Below are 19,978 nucleotides of genomic sequence, written 5' to 3' on the forward strand. Positions count from 1 at the left end.
AATGAAAGAGAATGAAGCAGTTAACTCATATGGGGTATTAGGGCATTGGGAACAAAAAGGAAAGAGAATAAAGCAGCTAACTCATATGGGGTATTAGGGCATTGTGAATGAAAGGGAAAGAGAATGAAGCAGCTAACTCATATGGGGTATTAGGGCATTGTGAATGAAAGGGAAAGAGAATGAAGCAGCTAACTGATATGGGGTATTAGGGCATTGTGAATGAAAGGGAAAGAGAATGAAGCAGCTAACTCATATGGGGTATTAGGGCATTGTGAATAAAAGGGAAAGAGAATGAAGCAGCTAACTCATTCTGAGTTGGCGAAGTTTGCAAACAGCCGCATACTAGCTGCTCTCCAACTTTCTGAAAAGTGTCTAACCACACTCCACTTCTCAGATTGACCACTCATGGTTTGGGCTCAGTTTTTCTTTCAAGAATGCTCAACACCATTGTAAAAGCCCATTACCCAAAATGCATAGCCTCCCAACAAAGCAGCTAAAAATGGATAGATCCATACATGTTCCTGTAGTCCATCAGTCACATACTTTCCACATGGGTAGATGTGCAGCATTTGGGAATCCACTGCCTCAGTGCTTGTAGGGCAAGGATATCTACTTCCATTTCCAGAGCATTCAGATAATTCCTTATTGACCATAGTGCCTGTGCTGTGGGGCAATCCACACAGGACCCCCAGCCCACTGGTGAGGCATCAGAATTAAATACTGGCAAGATCGGAGGAATCTTGGAAGTTCTTGTAGCATGCAGACAAGTTAGGTACAGAAGATGTAGTATTATTTTCTGGAAAGCACATTTTTATTGCCTCAGTATTTATTTTTGCATGTCCTTGTAATGACAGCTTCTTCTTTTTTTTTTTGTTTTTCTTAAGAAAAACTCCAATGAAATATAACTTCTGCTCTTCTCTGTACTGTAAATTTATATTTATTTATTTGTCCTTTGTTGACCAGGTTAGTCCCACTAGGCTAGTAGGCTTTTTTCAGGGAAGACCTGAGGTTGCATTTATACTGCTAGGAGAAATTTGATCAGTGCATCAGGGAACCTCCCCTACTCTTAATACCCTACTGTTAATAAAATAAATGAAACACTAAATATGGTAAGATATAATATAACAGAAGAAATACAATTACCAATAATATTTATGGTGTAGATTAGATAATTGAACTTTCCAAATTTCGACTGTCACATGGTCAACACCATATGAGCAAACTTTTAAAAGTTCAAAAATCTAATTAAAAAAATAAACTGCACAAATAACCTACCTGAACATTTTAAGCAGGGGGGCAAGCCCCCCTGCACTCCCCACAACCCCCGCTCTTTAAATATACCAACTCCGAGATTGCACTACAGTGTAGAAAAGGGAAATTACCCATTTTGCGCTGTATGGAGATCTCCGTAAAAACGTTCGAACTTTCAAAAATTCAATCATATGGTATCGACCATATGACAGTTGAGCTTTTGAAAGTTCGATCATCTAATATAGACCCTAATATTTATATACACAGATGACATAGTATTAATCACTAAAATAAAGAAATGATGAATGAGACAATTAAAACGTTAATGAAAGAATTAAAGACAATTGTTTTATGTATAAATAAAGAGAAAAGTAAAAGCTTTGGATTCACAGGCATTATAGGAGATATACAGTTTAATAAAGAAACTTTTGATATATTAGGAATAGTATTCGGAAAGACTGAATATATTAAAAAAAATAGGAAAAAATATTTAAGAAATAAGAGATATATGCATGTTTTGGAAATCATGTAAGCTAATATACAAGAAAAAAGACTTTGCTACTAATTTCATCAGTACAGGGAGGTCTCCTGTAAAGACAAGTTTATTCTTACAGGTTACAGAGGAACTCTGCTTTCCTGGTGACCATACTCTTGTAGGAAGTAGTGAGTTAATACAAACTGATAATAAATTTAAATTAGTGAACAACAATGACAATATTAATGATTTGATAAACTGAAAAAAGAAAATCAAACAATATACTTGGAAAATATTGCCTTATCGAAATAGTGCAAAACTAAAATTACCTGGTTCCATTATTAATACTGACCATAACTTTCAGGGATACACTCATGTCACACTGAAGGAAGCAAACATAAAACTGACAGTTCTTTATAAGACAAAAGTATATTAACTTACAGAGTCTAAGCATAAATTACTTGAAGCCACATTACCCCCTAAGTCATTGTGCAGAAAAGTTGCCATTGTAAAGCTAAAAATCAGCTCTGTACCAGAAGTGCAGTTGCCTAAAATAGGATAGCCAAATTTGCAGCCAGGTCAAAAGCCTCTACATAACATTGCCACATATTATGGGGCCCAGGCAGGATACCATTTCAAGTTAAATTGCAATATACCCAGTTAGCCTTTATACAGAAACCTCTATATAAAAATCTGACTTACCTAATATAATAAGCTGTTATGCACCTAGCAGACAACACAGATCCACACATCAGTACCTACTAAATAAGTACATACATTCCTCAACATAGATTGAGCAAGTAGCAATTATCTCTCATTAACATGGAATTATCTGCCTATTAATATATGGGTCACACCCTAACCTCCTGTAGTTAAAGCTGCCAGCAAATCTCACTTTACTGCAGCCTTACTATGTCAAGATATCAAGATATTGATATAACTTAGTTAGCTCTACTTTTACCCTGTTATATAGTACCCACATTGAAACTAATACAATGCTTAATTGATGTTTAGAGGACTATCATATATGGTGCTATCACTGCTATCATTGGGTAGATAGCAAGTTTTTTTATGCAAAATGTTAATTTTTTAAACAAGAAACATCTTTATTAAATTATCACTTATAACATAGACAATCATATACTTATACAAATGAAAACAAAATATTATGACATATTTTAGTTGCAAACATTATACATCACATATAATCTATCCAGTCATTGTCAGTAAAACATTGCATAGCTCATTCAAATCCTACCTTCTTTTAAATCTCGTTCCTCCTCCAAAACGGTATTCTGCATTCCCACAATTCCCATTTTTTCTATGTAATTTGCTCTTACTCTTTTCTAAAGATCTCGTTTTCAGTTGTTTTATCATTTATATTATTATATTCATTTCTTCTCGTACAGTTGGTTTAGACTTTGGTTTCCATTTTCTAGTAATTGCTTTTTTTGGCAGCCACCATAATTAGGCTCAGCAAGGCATTACTATGTCTTGGCAATTCTGATTATGTATCATAGCTCAAAAAAATTATTTCCTTAGTTATACCAATTTGCTCATCCAGTATTTCTGATAGAGTAGTCTGCAGGGACTTTTTAAAGTCTGTCAACTCATTACACTCCCAAAAATATGTTCCCAATTACCTCTTTCTTCACCATCACAACTCCAGCATTTGCTATCTACCTGAGGAAAAATTATTTGGAGTTTACTTGGGACATAAAAATACTATATAAATACTTCCAAGCAAAGACTCTAAATCTTCTAAACTTTGTTGCATATTTGGGAGACATATATGTATATACATATATATATATATATATATATATATATATATATATATATATATATATATATATATATATATATATATATATATATATATATATATATATATATATATATATCCCCTGTTGTTCTCTGTGAGTTGCTTATCCATTCTCTCTTCCCAATCCTTTCTAACCTCCTCTGATTGATTCTTATAGTTATCGTGCAATATTTTATATATGTTCTACTTATTCCTTTTTTAACAGCAGCTTCTGTTCTAGATTCTACTAAAAACTCTACCACTGCTGATCTTTCACTAAGGATCCCCCTATTTCTTTCTGTTTGCCTATTCTCTGATATCATTCCTTGATAGGGAAGGCAATCTTAATCCTGCAGTTCACATAAATTCTTGGCCTCTTCCTATTCTATTAACTTTCTGTCTCTAATTATTTGCTGCTAATACCTTGGCTTTTTTGCCAGTTTCTCAAATAAATTCCCTGTTGCCTATTGTTTGTATCCCTAATTGCAGTCAGGCGTTTCGGCAGAATCTCCTTTCTCTATTCCCGTGTTCACTTAGTTCTTAGAACACTTTCTGCTACTTTATGAATATAATAATATTCTGTACGGCTACTGTTATTCTTCTTAAGGATCTGCATCCAAAATACCAGTCTCTCCTTGTTTCTTGAGCTTCCCCTAACCATTTCATCATCATCCCTTTTCACTTTGAATTATAGCTTTCTGCTTGTGCTATGTATAGGACCCTTAACTGTGTAGCTATGAAATACCTCTTCAAATCAGGTAATCCCAAACCATCTTGTTCTCTTGGAAGGATCAGCTTATCCCACTTGACTCTTGCAGTCTTCCCTGCCCAGATAAAATACTTCGCTCTTTATTAATTGCTATCTACAACTTCTCCTCTGGTTGACAAAAATGTGCCTGACCTGTGTATAAAACTAAAGGGACAAAAAACATTTTGACTGCTTGTATCTTGCTATTCATATCTGTAAAACAAAGCTTCCAGTTTCTCAGTTTTTGTATTATCTCCAGTTTTATATCTTCCCACATATTCTTAGCTGCCTTAACAGTTTTTAATCCATAGTCACAAGTATTTCACTTTATCACGGCACCATCCCATAAATAGTGTGTTTGCTGGTCCAGTTTCTGTGTGGATACATAATTTACAATTATTGCCTTTCTTTTACTTTCATTAATTTTGTATCTCAAAAGCAGTTGAAACTGTCTCAAAATGTTTCATAACACTGCAATGTCCTTTTATGGTTTTGTCAGGTATAAAATAATATCATTTGCATATATAACCAGCTTTTCTTGACTAGCCTACCAATTACATCCTTTGATTTCTGAGTCCCTTATTTTCTTTGCCAGTGGTTCTAAATATAATGCAAATAACAAAAGGAAAAGAGGACACCCCCCCCCTGCCTGGTTCCTCTGCTCAAACAGAACTTATCAGAGAGGAATCCACCCACTTTAATTTTGAATGCCAATCCATTATATATCCTCCCAATCAACCTTACAATTTTATCAGGGAATGCAAATACTTCTATTGCCCTGCTCATAAAATCCCAGCTTACTCTGTCAAATGCTTTCTCTGCATCAAGACCCACCAATAACAGTGGTGTTTTCTTACACTCTGCTTCCCTCTGGATCATCATTGTTCTGTTAATGTTGTTAAATGTTTGTCTCCCCTCCACAAATTCACATTGAGCCATATCTATCAAATGTGGTATAACTTTTGCCATTCTTTTAGCCACTATAGACATAAACATGGGAAGATAGCAAGTTTTTCAGAGTAGTACCTTATTCTCTCTTTCTTATACCAATTCTACCAATATGATAGCTAATGAAATATCAAGCAGGCTGCATTTCTTTTCAAAAATTGTGTCTGAATGATGTATACAACACTTATTTTTCACTTTACTTTGTTATTAAATGTTATGTTCATGACTGGTTTGAATGTAAAAAATGTCATTTATATATATATATATATATATATATATATATATATATATATATATATATATATATATATATGTATATATAGGTTTACTATCATAAATTCGAAACTCAGAATAAAACGTGTCCGAATGTTCGAATTTAAGCATCGGAAATGAACATTTCCGTATTTCCCTAATGTCGAAAACAGCTGTGTATTGTCGAAAATGTCCCTCGCGACATTTCCGACAATACACAGCACTCCCACCCGTCCCGTAACTCCCTACCTAACTAGCCTAAACTCACAGTTATGCAGGGGGGCAAGCCCCCCCCACCCCCCAACTTAATATTCCAACTCCGAGATCGCACTACAGTGAGGAAAGGGATGTAACTGCACTGTACCGCGATCCCCTCACATGAGCGAACGTTATAATTGCGAATGCACAGTCCATTCGCAATGATAACGTTCGCTCACATAACCTGCAGAACTATGAAGTATTCGAACATCTGTTGTTCGAATACTTCATAGCCGTGCATTATATATTTATTTATTTATTTTAATTGCTCTTTGCCCCTGCTGCTTGCTGACCGTTAGTTGCCTCCCAGCCAATTGACCCATTCATTCGTCATCACTGGGGTGAGCGCCAACCAGACGGGGCCATCACTTAGAGAGCCATTGGGGTGGGTTTTCTCTTTTAATCCTACCATCCCTGCAAACATTTGGCTTGTGGAGCCAGTGAGAAACATGCAATGTGCTGTCCACACTGGTCATCCCTCATTTCTGCAAGAGACTTTGCCAGCAAGCATTCTCACCTTCTCCCATCAAGCACAGGAAGTAGTTTCCCCAGTATCCACTGGATAAATCCCCTTTCCTTATAAGCTCTCCAAGTGCCCAGTACCCTCCCCTCTCCCTAGGAGAGGTCAGTGAGCCATGCTCCTTCACTCCTTTCCATCCCTGCCTGGCTTTTGCAAGTGCCACAGTCACTAACTAAACTTTGGTCATGTCAGTCAGAGTAAGAGCTCCGCCTCTCTGCCACTAACTGAACCTTGGTCATGTCAGTCAGAGTAAGAGCTCCGCCTCTCTTCTCCTTGGAGGCAGGCACAAAAAAAATGTCATTTTATTGTTGGTGATTTTTATGTTTTATGTCTTTCTTAAAGGTAAACACTTTTTAGTTTATTATACTTGTATTGGCAGCTTTTATACGTTTATAGGTTCTTAATAAGCTTGCAGATAAGGAAGCTATGCAATATCAGCCCATACTGGCAGAATATTACTAGTTATTCCCCCATTAAGTATTCGGGTCTATATTATATGAATGAATAGCACAAATTGCGAACGCTCATAATATCAAACATACCGGACCTCAAACTTCCTATTGTGGGGGAGCTGTGCCCCCCACACCTTCCTCTAAATATAAATTCCAACTCCGAGATCGCACTACAGTGAGGAAAGGGCAAATATCCCATCCTTCACTGTACCGTGATCTCAGAAAAAGCACTATGAGGTCCGGTACGTTCAATATTATAAGCGTTCGCAATTTGTGCAATTCTCTCATATGATATAGACCCAAGTATTCTATCCCCTCATATCCATCCATCCACAACCGTTTTTCACATTTTTGTACAATGGGTCAGGGTTTCACTTTAACAGTGATAATAATCTAGAGGCAAGTTTCATACCACCAGGTGGCTAGCATATCTCAGATGAAAATTTGCAATCACCCGTCCAATCATCCAGACTGGCTTAAAGGTTGTCAGGGAAGTACTGTGTTTGATATGTATGCATGTATGTGGAGCTTAGGTACCTGTAATGTAAGCTAGTATTGTTAGTGTTGTGGTACAGGTTTAGTTCCATAGAATGTGTATGTTATGCTGAGGTGAAGGAGCTCAAGACAGTATGGACATGAAAGGCTAACCAGATATCGCTCCTTAAGATCCTGTACAAAACTGAGTAGGAGAAAAGGGCTTTTAGTCTTTCAATGTAGCTAGGAGTACTAAGCTCCAATTGAAGTCTCTTGAGTCAGCTTAGGTGCTTAGTGAAGTACATGCCAAAGGGGATATTATTCTCAATGATGACTCAAAAAAGGGGGTAATAAAGTGGAGATATCACTTCTTTGGGCTTGAAGACTTACAACAAAGGATAAGTTGTACAAAGAAGAAGGATTTTCTAACCAAGACAGAGATGTGATGGTCAAAGAACAGTTGGCAATCAACACTGGTGCCTAGATTTCTGATGACTGGGCCACATTTAAGTGGAGTTAGCGATTTGGTCTGTGGTGGAGATAATGGATTTGCCAATGGAGCCTACACTAAAGCATTGGGGTAACTCCATGATTAACACACCAAGTATTCTTTGGCCCAACTTTGCTGAAGAATTTGAATATGAGAAGGGGATATGATAACTGCCCCAGGTTTGCAATCATTAAAAAACGTAGTTAATCATAGCCCCTTAATATCAGAATTCATATCAGAGATGTGCATGCTGAAGAAAAGGGGGCACCGGGCAGAGCCTTGTTGGATACCATTGCTTGTGTTGTTCTCTCTAGAGCAAATACCCCAGGCATTAACAGTATGCATTCTATCAGATTGCAAAATTAACTATGCAGTATACTATGTATAGATTGACATTTAGTTGGGACAGGTTGTCAATAACCCTGTCACAGGAGTTAGTATCAGAAGCCTTGAAAAATCCAGTTAGGTAGTATGGACTGTATATCCTTTATCCATGGCCTCAGTAACCCTTTTTGAAGAACCCAACCAGTCTGAGCAGACATGAACTTCATTTTACAAAACCAAACTGGCATGTATCCAGGGATATACTGTCATCTATATTGTTTATTAGTTTAGCTGTAATGCATTCCATAACCTTGTAATTAATATGACTAATAGGTACAGTCAAAGAAGGAAGTACCTTTTGAGATAAATACAGTTTTAAATGTTGACTACTTCTAAGTTTCCTTATATAGCTGAAAAAGGGCTTTTGGGTGCCTTTGGAATTGATTGTAACCCTAAGTTCATAGTCAGCGTTACATTTTCTAATGGTAAGCTTGAAGCGTTTAAATCTCTTTTATAAATATGAAGTGGAGATATTTTAAAGATTGTCAGTAGACTTTTCATTTTATTACAGAGTTTTTTGATGTGTGAGAGTCCCACCATGTGGGTTTAGTTTTAAGCTTCTCATTATGATTGCTTTGTATGGGGGGGGGGGGTGCTTCATTATATCTTGTCTGTCTAAGAAGGGGTAAAATTGAGTGACATAGACAATAGCCTCAAGCACAAGGGTTGTTGGGCAGCTGTGTCACTTGCAAGTATCAATACGATTTGTAAATACAAAGTAATTGGTTTTGGTGTGGTCCCTTTGAGCAGAGGGATTATTAGGATTGTGAAGTAGGTTTTCAGGCAAAAGGTTATAGGTAGATGAGGGAGGGGAAAATGTGTGGGTTAGTGCAATTGGAGGATACATTAATGAAAATATGATCCAAATGTCTTTCATCCATGGTGGACAGTGCAGCAATTTGGTCTAGGGTTTTAGTATTCACAAAGTCAAGATGTTTTGGGGCTTATTTGCTGTTAGTAATATACATTTGTCAGTTTATGCATGAATAGTTGAAGTTACACATACGAAAGGCATTTGATTTGATGGTTAGTTTTTCTAGCAAGTTAACTTATTCTACATCCTCTGATAGGGCCATAGTTGAAGGTTTTATAACTGGTTATCATATGATAATGCATTTTTTGAGTTTTATTAGGGCTTCAACCAGTTTCAAGTTTATATTGTGTGGAATCTGGTGAGAGACAATGGGGTTACAAATAAATGCAGATTCTCTCTCACAGTATACTGCACATGCATCTTCACAGAATACTGCAGATACTTCCTCACAGAATACTCCACATATTCCCTCACAGTATACTGCAAATGCACCCTCACAGTATACTGCAGATACTCCCTCACAGTATACTGCACATGCATCTTCATAGAATACTGCAGATACTTCCTCACAGAATACTCCACATATTCCCTCACAGTATACTGCAAATGCACCCTCACAGTATACTGCAGATACTCCCTCACAGTATACTGCACATACATCTTCACAGAATACTGAGAATTCTTCCTCATGCTATACTGCACATACACCCTCAGAGAGTATTGTAAATACACCCTCACGGTATACTGCAGATACTCCCTCACAGTATACTACACATACAGCTTCATAGAATACTGCAGATGCTTCCTCACAGAATAGCGCACATACTCCCTGACAGTCTACTGCAAATACACCCTCACAGTATACTGCAGATACTCCCTCACAGCATACTGCACATACATCTTTACAGAATACTCCAGATGCTTTCTCACAGAATACTGCACATACTCCCTCACAGTACACTGCAAATATACCTTCACAGTATACTGCAGATACTCCCTCACAGTATACTGCACATACATCTTCATAGAATACTGCAGATGCTTCCTCACGTTATGTTGCACATACTCCTTCACAGTATACTGTAAATACACCCTTACAGTATACTGCAGATACTCCCTCATAGTATACTACACATATTCCCTCACAGTGTACGGCAGATACTCCCTCACAGTTGCATGTGGAGCTGATTATGATTATTAGGCATTGTACTCTGGAACTGAGGGAGTCCTAGCACTATGCTGGAAATGAGTTTCTCTAATTGCAGAAATGCTGATGCCTTTTGGGTAAAAAAGAAGTCAGGTTCATTGTTTAGGTTTCTGGCATTCAGCAGTGCTACCTTGATATTAGCTGGATTGAGATTTGCTATGTCCAGATGTCCATCGGTTGATCTTTGCCTAAAAAGGGTATTGTAACAAGATTTTTAGCCAGTACATGAAAACCAAGAGGCGAGAAGTACAGGCCATCCTTGGCAAAGTGTGTGTGGAGGGGGTCTGATGACCATTTTATCCTTTGAAGACACACACTGGATTGATCCCATTAGAATGACGCCAGTTTACTACACACAACACCTCGTACTTAAACTCAGAAAAAAACAAATGCAGCAGAAACAAGCAAAATATTTCTGATGGCTTGAGTGGCACTTGGCACCAAAAAATAAATTAATAAATTGTATTTATTAATTTATTTTTTGGTGTCAAGTGCCATTATATCCCTCAGAAATATTTTGTTTGTTCTTACTGATGCCAGTTTACTAGCTAATTGCTGAAGCCATGTATGTTATCCATGAATTCAAGCACCATTCTTGTTGAAGGTAGAATGCTGCTTAGTGTTAGAACCTTGTTTTCTCTGAAGACATGAGACATCGCCCCTAGGATGAAATGTCTAAGATCATTCACCACCACAAGGGTAACTGCAAAATCATAATCATATCTGGGGCAGTGCAGGGACCTAAGGACCCGAATGACATCATCCCTAGCAGCAGAGAGAGATTGTTAACTGTTACCTTATTCTTTTCCAATGCAGATATTGGCTATAAGTGCTATATCTGTGTATCTTATAATGGAGTAATTAGGGACATTTCTGTGAGGTGCTATAGGCTTTTTTTCCTCCTGAAAATATGTCTGGATTCATCAAAATATAAATAAATAAACTAGTAAGCAAATAAACAGCAGCAAATAAACAAATATTAAAAAAATAAATCTTCCCAGTACTCCTAATTGCAATAATCTTTTAACCATAGCTGAGCCAATTACCCTTTCTCTGAGAGTCCTTACACTTACTTTTATACAAAGTGGATATGTGCGCCTCGTCTTTTAATTTCATTTAAGGAGCTAACCCTGACTCTTCACTTGCATTTTCATTTCTATACTCCATATATTGAATTTTCAAGAATTTTCCATTGCTTTTGGCTAGGCTCTTCATTCAGCAGTTGAAGGAAGACAGGGTTACTCATAGTGAGGTTAGATGAGCCACTATATTGCTCACAGATAAATATTATCTTATATCTAGCATAGACTACACACCGAGCTCCTCCTATCACCATAGAACCCACTGCTCAATGGTATTGTCTTTGTGCCATGATCTACCTCTCTATGTACTGTCTACCTCATATGAACTTGTACTTACCCTGCGGTGAAGTCCAGTTTTGTCCACCTTAATAAACTGTTTTTCAACCTCTCCTGACTATACTTTATACTCTGTATCATGAATTTATCATATCATGACGTTATCCATGTATTGTACCTGTTAGTATGTTTCCATATTCTAAATAAACATGGTAGAATATTACAACTATTTTCATACATTTTCCTTCCCCCTGTTCGAACCAGCAGCCCTGGTTTCTTCTGTTATCTGTCTAAAATTTCAGCTATATTTTTTCTATCCACATTTGGACCCTGTTGCATTTGTTCAATGAATATGGAATAGCAAAAGGTTTCTCTTCATGGTTCTCACCTCCCATGCCTAAGATATCATCAAACATGGCATATTTTACTGTAGTTGTTCTCTCAAACCCACTTCCCAAGTTGCTATGTCCCTTAGGAAAACTCTGCTTTTGAGACTCAGACTCGGTAGAAGACGTTTTCTGCTCACAAACAATCTCAGCAGATGACACATGTACATCCAAAACTCTGAACCTGCTTTGGTCTATCCCCTGACTTTTCGGTCCTTTCTCATGCCTCAGAGGGAGTACCTGAAAACTCATACATATTACACTTCAGCCCCTCTCAGGCATCTTCTATGAGCATAAGGCTTCTTCTTGAATCTAAACGGAAGTTCGTTAAAGGCTGTTTTATGGTATGCAGACAGTTAGTCTCTTCAACTTACTACAAGAAACTGTGCACAAGGCAAGTAAATATACAAACAAAACTGCACAGCTGATCCTTCTGTTTTTCCTGACAAGAGGATGTCGCCACATTTGGACTCCATTTTTCATCACTGCCAGCTAAAAGAGGTGCTTAGATATTCTAAAATAATCTGTCAGCTCTTCTTTTGCAACAGACCACACTCAAGGAATTTTAACTTAAGCTTTATTTTGCCAGTTCAACTGGTGCATAATGTACCAAACATCAAAAATCTAGCATACCAAAACACAAGGTTACACAAGGTTAGTGTGTTTATTTAAAGAAAACAAACAATGACGTTTCATAAGCTCTTATTTAACATCGATATGTGGATAGAGATGCAATAAAATTTCATTGGCCATTATTCAGTAATACATCCTAAGTGTTTCTGCTATCCATAAAAGTATTATTTTATAATTTTCTTATTTAACCTTGTTGAAAATCTCAGTTTCTAAGTCTGTTTTTAGCATCATTTCCACTGAAGTCTAATCATTACTTTCAAAGCTTTTGGGGTTTATGTAATAAAAAGGAAATCACACCAGCTAAGTTGCTTCATAACTATAGTATGAGACAAAGGAACTGTAAATGAAAATAAATTACAGTACCTATACCACAAAAATTAAGATATTTATAGCATATTCTAGTCGTACATGCTTGAATTACAAACTTAAGGCAACACAGCACAGCCCTGCTCAGCCAATGAATTGTATTTCACTGCAGCTGATATACAAAACACCATGAATTATCAGTTTACTACACTGTGTATGCCGGAATACAGACAAGCAGTAAATCACTTGGTAAACGAATAAGGTACACATTTATCACAAGAAATGCATTTTCTGTCCCAATCTGTCCTCTGTGAAAGTGTTCCTTGCATGGCTGAGGTCACTGATGTCTTTGTGGCAAGATTTTGCAGTCAGAAATATTAACTTCAAGCCTGAAGATATTTGTTTGTTTTATTTACTTGAATTTGTTAAACTGTATAAGAGCACTAATCACAAATGACCATTTCCAGTCTCACCCTAGGATAAAAATGTAAGTTAGCTAAATGCAAAAACATTCAGAAAGTGGTATAATAAAACACAGTTATTGAGATTATACAGGCATATAAATACAATTACGGGTAATATAATCATTGAGTTGCAGCCTACGTATTTACAGTTATCAACAGAAAGTCCTAGCGACAGATGTGTATGTATTCAAAATTGTCATTGATTTCAAATTTCATTGCTGTTAATTTATACAATTAACAACAAATTGCACAGTGGAAGGTGCCACAGTGCCACAGTGGATACTGTTGTCAACTCACAGCAAGATGTTTCCTGGTTTTATTCTTGGCTGGGGTGCATTCTGTGTGGAGTCTGCATGTCCTCACTGTGTTCAAATGGATTTCCTCCAGGTGCTCAGGTTTCCTCCCACATTCCAAAGACATGTAGTAGGTGGATTGAGCACTCTAAATTGGCCATAGGAGTGAGTGCGAGTGTGTGGTGTGGAGGAACTACCACAGCAGGGCTAGCCTCCCAGTGGTGTAAACTGTGGCTCTAGATAATTGTCACTGTTGAAGTGACACCCCAATCCCTGTAGAAATGAGGAAAAAGGGGTTGTGGATGGATGGGTGTTGTTAAGACAAAGCTGTGAAACAGTGGAGAGTTGAACAGAGAGCCAAGGGAAGGTGTAGGAAAGTGTCAGATTATGGGGTAATTAGGTTATGTGTTTGGAGATATGACATTGGCATTTGGCTATTTTCTGGAGGACTGTTTTCTGCTGTAATTACAACTTAGGGTAAAAGGATATTTCTTTAATGTGGCCATGATGTATAGATTCCCAGAGTTTACGGCCTAGTACAGAGAAACAGTATTCTATACACTGGAGTTTAGTTTGATAGGTGTGTACTGTGGATGTTGAATGATTTAAGTTTCTAAGAGAATAGGACAGAGAGTCCCTTATTAGTTTGGCTGTTGTGAGTGTGAAAGTTTAGTTTTGTAGTAACTTGAAAAGTTCTGATCTGAACAGGTAATCTGCCCTTTCACTGGGAGACATTTTTCTTTGTAGTGTTTTGCTGTGGAATCCTGTTTTGGTGACAGTGTGCTGAACCTGCAGATTTTATTGTAAGTATATTATTTTCTTTTTGAGGAATATGTTATTAAGGGAAGGCCATATTCCAGTTGTGAGAACAACATGCCCTTTCCTGTTGCTATACAGGAAGCTTTTGAGAGGTAGATGTAGGTTTTGCTGTCTCAGAAATGCAATGCATACATTTTCTTCCTAGTGTTATCAAAGTGAAGTGAAAAGCTGAGAGCTGGATTAACCTATTCCTAGATATTTCAATGCATTAGTGTTTTCAATAGTGGCATTGTTGTGGTCAGTGATTTGTACACAAGACGTTTTGCACAGTTTTTGATTGAAGCCAAAAAGCATATGTTTTTGTTTTGGATGAATTCAGTATTAGTTTGTTGTTTTGATCGAGTCGCACAGAAAGAGGAAGTCAGATTTTAGTTGTTTTTGTAGTACTGTGAGGGGATTTCTTTATAGCACCATGTCATCAACATAGAGTAACAGTGGAAAGTGAGGGTGATCCAGAGGCAATTTGCTGATTTATATTAAAAAAAGGAATGGGGCAAATATGGATCCTCATAGAACACTTTGTTTTAGATTGGCTATAAAGGGCAAGGGAGGAAAGAATTTTGGAACCAAGGTAGGGTATTGGGGATAATTCCTAGATCAAGTAAGTGGTGTGATAGCACGTTGTGATCTACGAGATTAAATGCCTTAGTTAGGTCAGTGAAGATGACACCTGTAAGTTGTTCTTTGCCTAGTAGGATGTCATCTGTTAGAGCTCATTTGGCTATTAAAATACACCCAATAGATGAAAACTCATGTTGTTTGTTGCAGAGAAGATTATAGTCTCTTATGTATTGTGTAATCTGGGTGTATGATTTTCTCAAGGATTTTTCATAGTGTTTCATAAAAGATGAATGTTTCCTTCAATAACAGGCTCCAAAACAATGTTTACAAACCAAGAAGAAAAGTACATTGCTGCAGAGGCTCCAGCTCATGATTCCAGTAGAAACAATCTCAAAAAACACTCAAAAGCTGTTGAAATGTTTGGTTTTAGTGGTTTCATTTTAATAAATGCAAAATGTCTTCAGATAAAACAGTAAAAGACCTGCAGTGATGTACTTTTCTTATTACTTTTTAAGTAACCAAATACAGCATTATGGAGGCAGTCGCCTAATATACTTAATAATGTACTTTTATCAGCCATAGATCAAAGGCAAATGGAGCCCCGGGAACAGTATCCTGAGTGCCCAAGGAGACTTCTGCTTAAGCTGAGTTTACAAGTATGGAAAAGTCCTATGAATTAAAAGAGAAACGTTTTGACATTTATAAACACAAAAAAGATGCGTGTCAGTTTTTTTGTTCTATTGGAGGGTCCTTTTGCCAAGGAAATGAAGACATTTGCCCTATGACATGAAAGTTAAAATTTTCTGTGACATCATCACAAACTGTTCATACTGGGTTAAAAGTGCTAGTCGGTAACTAGACATTGCTTAAAACCACAGTGAAATGTGTTATCATTTTTTGGTATTTATATCAAAGTATTAATGCATTTTTAGCATTTATAATAGCATGCAAATATCACTGTCTGCATTTCCATATATTCTTTTGTTACAACCAAATGAAAATACCTATATGTATTTTGTACTTTGCCTCCCAGGCTGTATAACTAAAATAAAGATGTAGTGTATTTGATGATACATGTACACATCCATTTGGAATTGTCTTTCATATCATTTGAACAACAAATAAATGACATCAATAGTATCTGTCTGCCTCTGAATATTTGCTTTTTTATCAGTTTAAAATGACATCATTTTAGGCATAACAACTGTGTGATTTTATAGCAGGTTATGCGTTTAATTTTAGCTAGGCCATTATGTTTCAGAGCAGTATAAGATTTTGCAGTTAGCAAAAGCTCAAGTAGTTCTGATCTCTTTCCATTTTTTATGTCTCTGTTGTTTTCTGAACATCTAGAATGTTCTGGGATATCAACTTTTGCACAGTGTGTTCCCTCCTTTTACTGCTAGGAGTTTGGATTGCTTACTAAATCTTTGAATGTTTAAGGGGTTTGTACTTTTATTTTAAACTGTAACAACAGCAAACAAGAACAACTCCTATTTAGGAGATAATAAATAAATAAATAAATAAACAAGAAATTAGAGGATTTCAGCACTTGAATCAATTCTAAAAAGATGAATTAAAGAGAAAATGAAATTTGTAGCTATATTTTTCCTTTTTAAATTGCATTCAATTTCACACTCCAGTCCTGTAAACATCTTTTGTTGTTGCTATTGCAAATGAGATTACAAATAAAGAAGACAGAATAACAACAATCCATTGTGGATGGACTCGAAATTACTCCTGATTTTTAAAAAAAAGGGGGAAAGGGTAACAGACAACTTGTTAAAAATTATAAAAAGCACAACACTTTCCACACACCAAAGGATGAGTTACTTCTCCTGGCTCCTCAATAAGGGTGGGAGGTTGGCATAATGGTTAAAGTGTTTACCTTACAGACACAAGGTGCAAGGTTTGATTCTCACAGGGGTTAAATTGACTAGGCTTAAAAAATGTCTCCAAGGCCAGTTAGCCTAGTACTAATCTATGAACCTATGAATTTAAGTAACCTTTCAGGGAGTATATAAAAACTGAGAACATGCATTAAATAAATAGTAGAAATAAATGACATCATAATTGATTAAATAAGGAAAAAAACTTCCAATTAAAGTTCTGTTTTAAGCCATTAGGTATTAATGTATTAAAGTTTAGCATAAATATACTTTCATTATATCACAATTAGGGTTAGGTTAGCATGCGTTACTAAGACATGCAGGGGACGTTTCTCTATTGTACCTTATCAATACACTCCAACCTTAACCATTCCCCTGCCCCTCACCCTAACTATGCACTTTACCTTAAAACAAAATTTTCCATAACACTACCACTATACGAGAGAACAAAGGCCCTCACCCCACACACAGAAGCATACACACACACACACACACACACACACGCACACACACACACACACACACACACACACACACACACACACACACACACATGCACACACACGCACACTCTGACTCTATCCCAAACACAAGCACTCACACATACACTAAATCTATGCCCTTATCTAACCCCTAAATGCACACATTTGCACACCAACTTCCACCCCCGAAAAAACCCTTTTAGTTTTGTCGCCAAAAACTGGCAGTCATTCAGAACAGATATTGCCAAAACTGCTGGTTACACATGTGTTAATACAGTTCACTTAGTCAACCAAATAAGTGTTCAACTATGTGATCTCAAACTATATACATATATGTATATGGATAGATAGATTTTATCTATCTATATATGTATATGAGTGTCTTAGCTAATAGCAGATGTTCAAAGGAGCAATCAAAAAAACATTGCCCTAAAAAGATTGAAAACAATTTGCACAACAGGGGAGAAAAGGGAAAAATTCCCAGAGCTGCTGTGCAGTAATCTCACGCAAAGAGTTGCCGTTAGGCAGAAAAACAGCTGAAAGGAGAATTTACTTTTCTGAGTCTTCGCTCACACCTGTTACAGCCATTTATAGAGAGATCTACAACCAAATATCCAAATGCAATTACATCAAATACTTCGGTCTTTGCATTTTGAAAACCCAAAACAAGTAAAAAAAAAAAATCAAAGAATAAAACAAAATATTTCATTATTAAATCTAAAATCCCACCACTACATTAAGCCCAAATCTGTGTTACAGAGGGGTGGCCACGATGGTGCAGTGGTTAGCATTGTCGCCTCACAGCAAGAGGTTCTCCGGTTCAATGCTGGGGTGCCTTCTGTGCAGAGTTTGCATGTCCTCCCTGTGGTCGCGTGGGTTTCCACTGGGTGCTCCGGTTTCCTCCCACATCCCAAAGACATGCTGCAGGTGGATTGGACACTCTAAATTGGCCCTAGGTGTGAGTGTGTATGTGTGTTTGCCTTCTGTGGAACGTTGGGTGCTGGGCTGGCAACTCGACACTGTAAAACTCCACTGCCAATCATGAGCGGACAGGTGATCCACTGTGGCGACCCCTGACCGGGAAAAGCCGGAAGAAGAAGTAGTAGTGTTACAGAAAGTTTATTTATTAGATAAGGTGTCAACTTAGGGTTAGGGGCAGATTTAGGATTAAGGTTAGCATACATCAATAAGGTGGTGCGGGAGGTGACAACTTACCTTACAAAAACACTTTCTGTAATACTATACACAAGACAGTCTTCAATACACACCATAAACATATGCACATGTACTACACTAAATCTATCCCCTTACCTAACCCTTACTCTAACACAATATTCACCTCTCACTCATATGCATCACGCAATCACCTGCTTTAGCCTTTGCTCTAACCCGAACTCACAAGCACTTGCACTCAGTCATTTTCCACACTAAACCAAACACCAACACACTTACCTTCCCCAATCACACTCTGTCTTCTTGATGTAACACGGACATGACCAAACATCCAGTCAACTAAATATTCACTCAGTCACATATGCAGACACTATACTCTGTCAACAAATGTGTAAGTATTGAGGATCCATATGTAAAAAAAATAAATTATGTATGTATATATATATATATATATATATATATATATATATATATATATATATATACACACACATATATATATATATATATATATATATATATATATATATATGTGTGTGTGTGTGTGTGTGTGTGTAGATATATATATATATATATATATATATATATATATATATATATATGTGTATGTATATATATATATATATATATAAAAAACATAATAAAACAAAAAATATTCCACAGGATAAACGCTTCCTTGTGAAAGAAAATAATATACAATAAGCCAAAACAAGAGGTCACAACGAAACAACCAGGCAGTTCCTTGTCTTCTTTGTTCATATATTTATTAACAGCAATGGATATGATAACAAACACAGTAAGTGCTTTCGCTAATGAGCTTCATCAGACCATCTAAGAACCATCCAACAACATCTACATATATAAAAATATTTAAAAAATCATTATCCAATCACAGTCATGTCTCAATTAATCCATACAAACTTTTAAAAAGATAGTGTTAAAAACTTTCACAATCTTTAAAACTTGACATCAGGAAGAAAAATATATCATTAGAAAACAGTAGGTCAATACATGATAGTTAATACATAAAAACATTTAAAAATATATATAAATATAGCTCTATCTTATTTCTACACCCTCCGTTTTTTAAGCAAAGGTTTGATGGATGCCCTTTCATTCAGTCCTTTCCCCCTGTCAGCTCTAAGAATAATAATCCAACTTATCTCGCTATATTCAGTATGGTTCCTGATGTCCCCTTCTCTAATGTGTGGTGTAACGACCTCCAAGACCCTGAAGTTAAACCTATGTGTATCCCCTGTCTATATAATATGTTTCGAGAGTGCATTATTATCTGTCTTTTTTCTAACATTATACATATGTTCTCTTATTCTGTCTCTGAAGGGGTCTAGCTGATAACACCGACAACGAAATAACCGACACGAAAAAAATGAAAAAAACGAAAGTTCAAAAACACGAAACTTCACATGCCCGACAAACCAAAATCCTGACAATCAACAAATAAATACCTTTCCTGAAAAACACACACACAACACAAGCACACCAAAAACCTTACAAAACTACACTAAACCTTACATACACA

The sequence above is a fragment of the Protopterus annectens genome, chromosome 1.part1 (assembly GCF_019279795.1).
Source record: "Protopterus annectens isolate FY-2018-M chromosome 1.part1, PAN1.0, whole genome shotgun sequence".
NCBI classification, from domain to species: Eukaryota; Metazoa; Chordata; order Ceratodontiformes; family Protopteridae; genus Protopterus; species Protopterus annectens.